The sequence below is a fragment of the Callithrix jacchus genome, chromosome 6, assembly GCF_049354715.1.
Source record: "Callithrix jacchus isolate 240 chromosome 6, calJac240_pri, whole genome shotgun sequence".
NCBI lineage: Eukaryota > Metazoa > Chordata > Mammalia > Primates > Cebidae > Callithrix > Callithrix jacchus.
Genome location: NC_133507.1, coordinates 28,216,867 through 28,224,678, shown reverse-complemented (window position 1 = coordinate 28,224,678; position 7,812 = coordinate 28,216,867). Strand labels below are relative to the sequence as shown.

Here is a 7,812-nt window from a genome sequence, read left to right as displayed (position 1 = left end):
CCAACCTTACATTTCAATGTTTCTGTGTGCCCAATTTTTCCGGATTTAGCTGAACCAAGGAACAAAAAATTCTGCATCACTAGGTGTGCTGGCTTCCACTTGTGCCTGCCAGTATTCCACGTTTACATTTAATCGTGAGTTCCCAAAGACAGGAACACCAGGAGACCAGGCCACAGGTGCTTCCACAGCACACCTCACTATAAAGACATCCCCCTGAGGCTAGTGGGCAACAACGCAGTGCAAATCAGCCCACTCTGTGATCAGCCCATCTTCCCTCAGAGTCTTATCCGCTGGTAGCAAATGTTCCCACAACCTCCAGGTGTTCAAACCTGCCTTTTAATCTAAGTGCATAGGCCGAGCGCAGTGGTTCAAGCCTGTAATCCCAGCACTTTGGGAGGGCGAGGCAGGTGGATCATGATGTCAAGAGATTGAGACCATCCTGGTCAACATGGTGAAACCCCCTCTCTACTAAAAATACAAAAAGTTAGCTGGGCATGGTGGCCTGTGCCTGTAATCCCAGCTCCTCAGGAGGCTGAGGCAGGAGAATTGCTTGAACCCAGGAGGTGGAGGTTGCGCTGAGCCAAGATCGCGCCATTGCACTCCAGCCTGGGTAACAAGAGTGAAACTCTGTCTCAAAATAATAATAATAATAATAATAATAATAATAATAATAATAATCTAAGTGCATAAAAACAAATATCTTCCAGGCTTCACGCCTGCAATCTCAGCACTTTTGGAGGCCGAGGTGGGCAGATCACCTGAGGATGGGAGTTCGAGACCAGCCTGGCCAACATGGAGAAACCCCATCTCTACTAAAAGTACAAAATTAGCTGGGCATGGTGGCACATTCCTATAATCCCAGTTTACTCATGAGGCTGAAGCAGAAGAATCACTTGAACCCGGGAGGTGGAGGTTGTGGTGAGCCGAGACTGCTCCACTGCACTCCAGCCTGGACAACAAGAGTGAAACTCTGTCTCAAAAAAGAAAGAAAGAGTGGTCAGAGCCGCGCTCACGCCGAGGGTCTACTGAGTGACCACAGCTGCTCCACCGCGGATGCTGTGCCATGGCGGAAGAGGAGCTGGAGGTGCTGAGGCGGCAGAGGCTGGCCGAGCTACAGGCCAAGCACAGGGATCCTGGTGATGTGGCACAACAGGAAGCAAAGCACAGGGAAGCAGAAATGAGAAACAGTATTTTAGCCCAGGTACTGGATAAGTCAGCCCGGGCCAGGTTAAGTAACTTGGCACTTGTAAAGCCTGAAAAAACTAAAGCAGTAGAGAGTTACCTTATACAGATGGCAAGATATGGACAAATAAGTGAGAAGGTATCAGAGCAAGGTTTAATAGAAATCCTTAAAAAAGTAAGCCAGCAAACAGAAAAGACAACAGTGAAATTCAACAAGAGAAAGGTAACGGACTCTGATGAAGATGACGATTATTGAACTAAAAGTGCTTACAGACTAGAACTTAACAGAACAATTCTAGGACAGAAGTTAAGATCTGATTATTTACTTTGTTTATTGTCTATAGGCCTTTAAAAAAGTAAACTTGTTATGCAAAACAAAAAAATGAAAGAAAGAAGGGAGGGAGGGAAGGAAGGAAACAACAGCACTTTGAAAAATGCACTGAAAAAAAAAGAAAGAAAGAAAAGAAAAAAAGAACAAATAGCCCGTCACAATAAGAACCATTCACTCCAACCACTGTCAGACACTTTCCAGGCTTTGCCGCTGACTGATCAGCCACTGCACACACAAAAGTCAAGTTCTCTCTCACAGTACAAAGTAACTCCTGGTACCCCAAAAGCCAAAGATCAGGTTCTACTTTTAACAGCTCTTGACCTGGCACAGTGGCTCATGGCTGTAATTCCAGCACATTGGGAGGCCAGTGTGGGTGGATCACCTGAGGTCATGAGCTCAAGACCAGCCTAGCCAACATGGTGAAACCCCATCTACAAAAATACAAAAATTAGCTGGGTATGACAGCAGGTGCCTGTAATCCCCGCTACTCGGGAGGCTGCAACAGGAGAATCACTTGAACCCAGGAGTCAGAGGTTGCAGTGAGCCAAGATTGTGCCATTGCACTCTAGCCTGGGTGACTGAGCAAGACTCTATCTCAAAAAACAAACAAACAAACAAAAACCCCAATGAAAAACAGCACTTATAAATCATTCGCAACAATTTTGTTTCTTCCATGGCAATATGATTTGCAATTCATGAATTAAATGGATTAGGATTTGAAAAAATTTTGGGTGTGAGCGTAATCCAGCACTTTGGGAGGCCAAGGCAGGTGGCTCACCTGAGGTGTGGAGTTCAAGACCAGCCTGGCCAACATGGTAAAACCCCATCTCCACAAAAAAAAATACAAAAATTAGCTGGGTGTGTGGTGCGTGCCTGTAGTACCAGATACTTGGGAGGCTGAGGCAGGAGAATCACTTGAACCGAGGAGGCAGAGGTTGCAGTGAGCTGAGATCGTACCACTGTACTCCAGCCTAGGTGACAGAGCAAGACTGGGTCTCAAAAAATAAACAAGTAAATAATAAAAAATAAAATAAAATTCAAAATTATCTGGGCATCCTGAATTTTATCTGACATGCTCTTTCCTCAAATTGCTATATCTATGTCTTTCCTCAATTATATCGTATCATGAAGGCCTTTCCCAGCCATTTCATTTAGTATAGCTCCCCTACCTGCACTTCTCTCATAAATTGTTCTGGTCCTTGCATCAGCTTACAGCGTAGTTTCCTGTTTATTTGCTTAGTGTCTGTCTCCTTCAGTACAGAATGCAATCTTGTGAGGGCAGGATTTTGATGCTATGTTCATCACTGACTCCAAAATGGCACATAGCAGGCTCTCAGTAGATAGCTGTTGAACAAATGGAAGCATAAATAAACAAGTGATGCTACATTTGCTTTCTCCAGTGCTGTGGGAGCAGATCCAGGGAGCAGAGAGGAGAGAAGGCTATAGCCCCTGCCCCCTGGTGGAACCGGAAGAATCAATAATTTTCATTTATTTATTCATCTAATGTGCTTTGCACACTCCCCATCTGCCAGGATCAGCTTGTTGCCAGGGATGCTGGGTAAATAATCCCAGAAGGTTCCTGTGATCTGGAGGAGGAAACAGACATTAACCCATAATAGGGAGATAACTTAATTATAGTGGTGAACTGTCAATGGAGGAAAAGCAAAGAAAAAAAAAAAGTCTGCCTGGCGCGGTGGCTCACGCCTGTAATACCAGCACTTTGGGAGGCCAAGGTAGGCAGATCACGAGGTCAAGGGATCAAGACCATCCTGGCCAACACGGTAAAACCCCATCTCTGCTAAAATACAAAAATTAACTGGGCGTGGTGGAGCACACCTGTAGTCCCAGGTACTCGGGAGGCTGAGGCAGAAGAATTGCTTGAACCTGGGAGGCAGAGGTTGCAGTGAGCCAAGATTATGCCACTGCACCAGGCCTGGTGCCTGGTGGCAGAGCAAGACTCTGTCTCAAAAAAAAAAAAAATTCTAACCTGGTCTAGGAGTCAGGGAAGATGTCCCCAAGGAAGGAACGTGAAGTTGATACCTGAAGCTGAGCATGAATAACTGGAGGCAGAGCTCTGTGGATGGAGATGTTATTCCAAGCAGGAAGCCCAGTTAATGCAGGTACCTTGAAGGGGGAAAGAGGAGTGGAAGGAAGGCCAGGGTGAGGAAAAAGGCCAGGGCACAGGCAGTTACTAGGAACCTTGCAACCTGACTTGTCTCTGGGGTGGAAGGAAGAGCCAGCTCACGAGGTCTTGTGGTTCAGGTGATATACCATTTCTGTGTTAGTCTGTTTTTGCATTGCTATAAAGAAATACCCGAGGCTGAGTAATTTATAAAGAAAAGAGGTTTAATTTGGCTCACAATTTAGTAGGTGCCAGGAAGCATGGTGCTGGCATCTGCTCCTGGGAGCTTTCGATCATGGCAGAAGGTGAAGAAGGAGCAGGTGTGCCACATGTTAGTGTGGGATAGACAGAAAGAGAGAGAGAGAAGAGAGAGGCAGGAGGAGGAGCCAGTCTTCTTTTTCTTCTTCTTTTTGCTTTTTTGAGATGGAGTCTCGCTCTGTTGCCCAGACTGGAGTACAGTGGTGCAATCTTGGCTCACTGAAACCTTCATCTCCTGGGTTCAAGAGATTCCCCTGCCTCAGCCTCCCGAGTAGCTGGGACTATTGGCATGCGCCACCATGACCAGCTAATTTTTTGTATTTTAGTAGAGACAGGGTTTCACCATGTTGGCCAGGATGGTCTCAATCTGCTGACCTTGTGATCCATGCACCCCGGCCTCCCAAAGTGCTGGGATTACAGATGTGAGCCATCATGTCCACAGTCTTCTTTAAACAGCCAGCAATCATGTGAACCAACGGAACAAGAACTCACCCATCACCATGGGGAGATGGGGAGGACACCAAGCCATTCATGAAGGATCTGCTCCCAAGACCCAGACACCTCCCACCAGGCCCCACCTCCAGCATTGAGAATCACATTTCTTTCTTTTTTTTTTTTTTTTTTAATTTTTCTTTAAGTTCTGGGATACATGGGCAGAACGTGCAGGTTTATAGGTATATAAGTGCCATGGTGGTTTGCTGCACCCAGCAATCCATCATCTAGGTTTTAAGCCCCAGTTTCATTAGGTATCTGTCCTATGCTCTCCCTCTTCTTGGCCCCCAACCCCTGACAGGCCCTGGTGTGTAATGTTCCCCTCCCTGTGTCCATGTATTCTTATTGTTCAACTTCCATTTATGAGTGAGAACATGCAGTGTTTGGTTTTCTATTCCGGTATCAGTTTGCTGAGGATGATGGCTTCCAGCTTCATCCATGTTCCTGCCAAGGACATGAACTCATCATTTTTTATGGCTACATAGTATTCCATGTGGTATATGTGCCACGTTTTCTTTATCCAGCCTATCACTGATGGGCACTTGGGTTGGTTCCAGGTCTTTACTATTGTAAATAGTGCTGCAATAAACATACGTATGCATGTGTCTTTATAGTAGAATGATCTACATTCCTTTGGGTATGTACCCAGTAATGGGAGGGAATCACACTTCAACATGAGATTTGGAGGGGATACACATCTGAATCACATCACACAGCATATTATCAGCTCCAGCTCCCTCCTCTCCACAGGAATGTGGAATACCCATCATTCCAGGATCAGCTACCTTGAGCCCAGTCCTCTGTAACTCACTGAGATGCTATGAAGCTGCTGGTAGGTGCCACGCCAGGCCACACTCATCCTCCAAGCCAGTGTGGAGTGAGGGCCAGAGGGCCAGGAGGCAGGATTGGTTTGGAGACATTGCCTTTCTTCAAACCTCAGTTTCCTCATTAATCAAACAAATGATTGCAGAAAATAAACTCATATTAATTCCACTTCTAGAAAAGAATCTGTGATCCAAAGAAACAGAAGCATTGACTAATGGAAGGTCCAACTGGCTGTTTCCCTTCAGCGGTAGTTTTACTGTTGCTTTTCCAATTATAAAAGTAGTAAGACTATTTGTAAACTATAGAAAAGTGGAAAATGTTTTTCTCTTTTTTCTTTCTTGTTTTTTTAAAATTTATTTAGAATGAGAAAAATCACTGAGAAAAAAAGAAACAAAACAAATTTATCAAGCAAATACCATAAGCATCATAAAACCCAAAGGACATATTTTAATTTACTGCCTGACATCAATCTCCAACATGCCTTTTTCCTACATTTTTTTTTTTGAGACAGAGTCTTGCTTTGTTGCCCAGACTGTAATGCAGTGTTATGATTTCAGCTCACTGCAACTGCTGGGATTAAAGGTGCCCACCACCACACCTGGCTAGTAGGCTAATATTTTTGTATCTTTAGTAGAGATGGGGTTTCACCAAGTTGACGAGGCTGGTCTCAACTCCTGACCTCAGGTGATCCACCCTCCTCAGCCTCCCAAAGTGCAGGATTACAGGTGTGAGCCACTGCACCCAGCCTCTTTTTTTCTTGTTTTTTTTTTGAGACAGTTTCACTGTTGTTGCCCAGGGTCACCACAACCTCTGCCTCCCGGGTGCAAGTGATTCTCCTGTCTCAGCCTCCTGAGTAGCTGGGATTACAGGCATGTGCCACATTGTCTGGTTAATTTTGTATTTTTAGTAGAGAGGGGATTTCTCCATGTTGGTCGGGCTGGTCTCAAACTCTCTACCTCAGGTGATCCGCCTGCCTTAGCCTCCCAAAGTGCTAGGATTATAGGCTTGAGTCACTGCGCCCGGCAGAAAACATTTCTTGAATGAGATTCGGTTTTCTTCCTTTCTTTCTTTCCTTCTTCCTTCCTTCCTTTCTTTCTTTCTTTCTTTCTTTCTTTCTTTCTTTCTTTCTTTCTTTCTTTCTTTCTTTCTTTCTTTCTTTCTTTCTTCTTTCTTTCTTTCTTTCTTTCCCTCCCTCCCTCCCTCCCTCCCTCCCTCCCTTCCTTCCTTCCTTCCTTTGTTTTTTTTTGAGATGGAGTTTTGCTGTTGTTGCCAGGCTGGAGTGCAATGGTGCAATTTCAGCTCACTACAACCTTCACTTCCCAGGTCCAAGTGATTCTTCTGCCTCAGCCTCTGGAGTAGCCAGGATTACAGGCTCATCCCACCATGCATGGCTAACTTTTTTGGATTATTTTTGGGTAGACATGGGGTTTCACTATTCTGGCCAGGCTGGTCTGGTTTTCAATTAGGTCAAATAAAGACTTGTCTGAGGTTAAGAGGGCTCTTTGTTCTCCATTCCTTTATATGGACCTGTGTGGGGACTGGTCAGCTATTCAAGTAACGCACCACATTTTGGTTCTGTGCCAGGATTAAGCCTACAATATTTCAAAATTCATATATGAACCCAATAAAGTGTTAAAGGAGATGACTACCCTATAACCTATGTTTTGCTGAATGTTTACTCTGAGTTTTTCTACCATCCTCACGAGTGTGGTATTGTAACTGAAACTCCAGGAAATTCCTCTGCTTAAAACTAAAATCAAGTGTATCTAAAGAAACTCTACTGTCCCATCTGAAATGCCTCTGCTGTGTGTTGTCTGCAAAGGTGGAGTCTCCCTGTTTTATTCAGGTTGGTCTAAATCTCTCTGCGGCCTCCCGTGTCGTGGGGACTACAGGCACGTGGCGGTTGTAGATTCCATTATGCCAGATTCCAGTCAGCATCCTCTTTTACATGAAGTTGAAAGGAGAGATGATGAAACTGACAGTGTTACTGAATGGGAAATAAAGGTGAGAATACACATTATGAATTAAGACATGGAAGTAACTTCTGCAACACAAACTTGTAAGAGTCTGAATGCTACACTCCCTTGTTTATCAAAGGATGTAACTTTATTGTAAGGGAAGAAACAAGGCTGTTCCCTTTGGTGCTGAAAGGCAATTTGGAATCTGACAGTTTCTTTCCTTTCTTTCTTTCTTTCTTTCTTTCTTTCTTTCTTTCTTTCTTTCTTTCTTTCTTTCTTTCTCTCTCTCTCTCTCTCTTTCTCTCTTTCTCTCTTTCTTTCTTTCTTTCTTTCTTTCTTTTTTTCTTTCAAGACAGAGTCTCACTCTGTTGCCCAGGCTGCAGTGCAATGGTGGGATCTCGGCTCACTGCAATCTCTGTCTCCCGGGTTCAAGTGATTCCCCTACCTCAGCCTCTTGAGTAGCTGGGATTACAGGTGCTCGCCACCACACCCAGCTAATTTTTGTATTTTTAGTAGAGACGGGGTTTCACATGTTGGTCAGGCTGGTCTTGAACTCCTGACCTCATGATCCACTCACCTTGGCTTCCCAAAGTGCTCAGATTACAGGTGTGAGCCACCTCGTCTGGCCCAATCTCTGCCATTTC

At 44.7% G+C, this 7,812-nt stretch overlaps 1 pseudogene; it reads left to right on the top strand.

The window, feature by feature from the left end:
• Positions 1 to 972: 972 nt before the first annotated feature.
• LOC100414527 (programmed cell death 5 pseudogene) lies at positions 973 to 1,516 on the top strand (annotated as a pseudogene).
• The last annotated feature ends 6,296 nt before the right edge of the window (positions 1,517 to 7,812 follow it).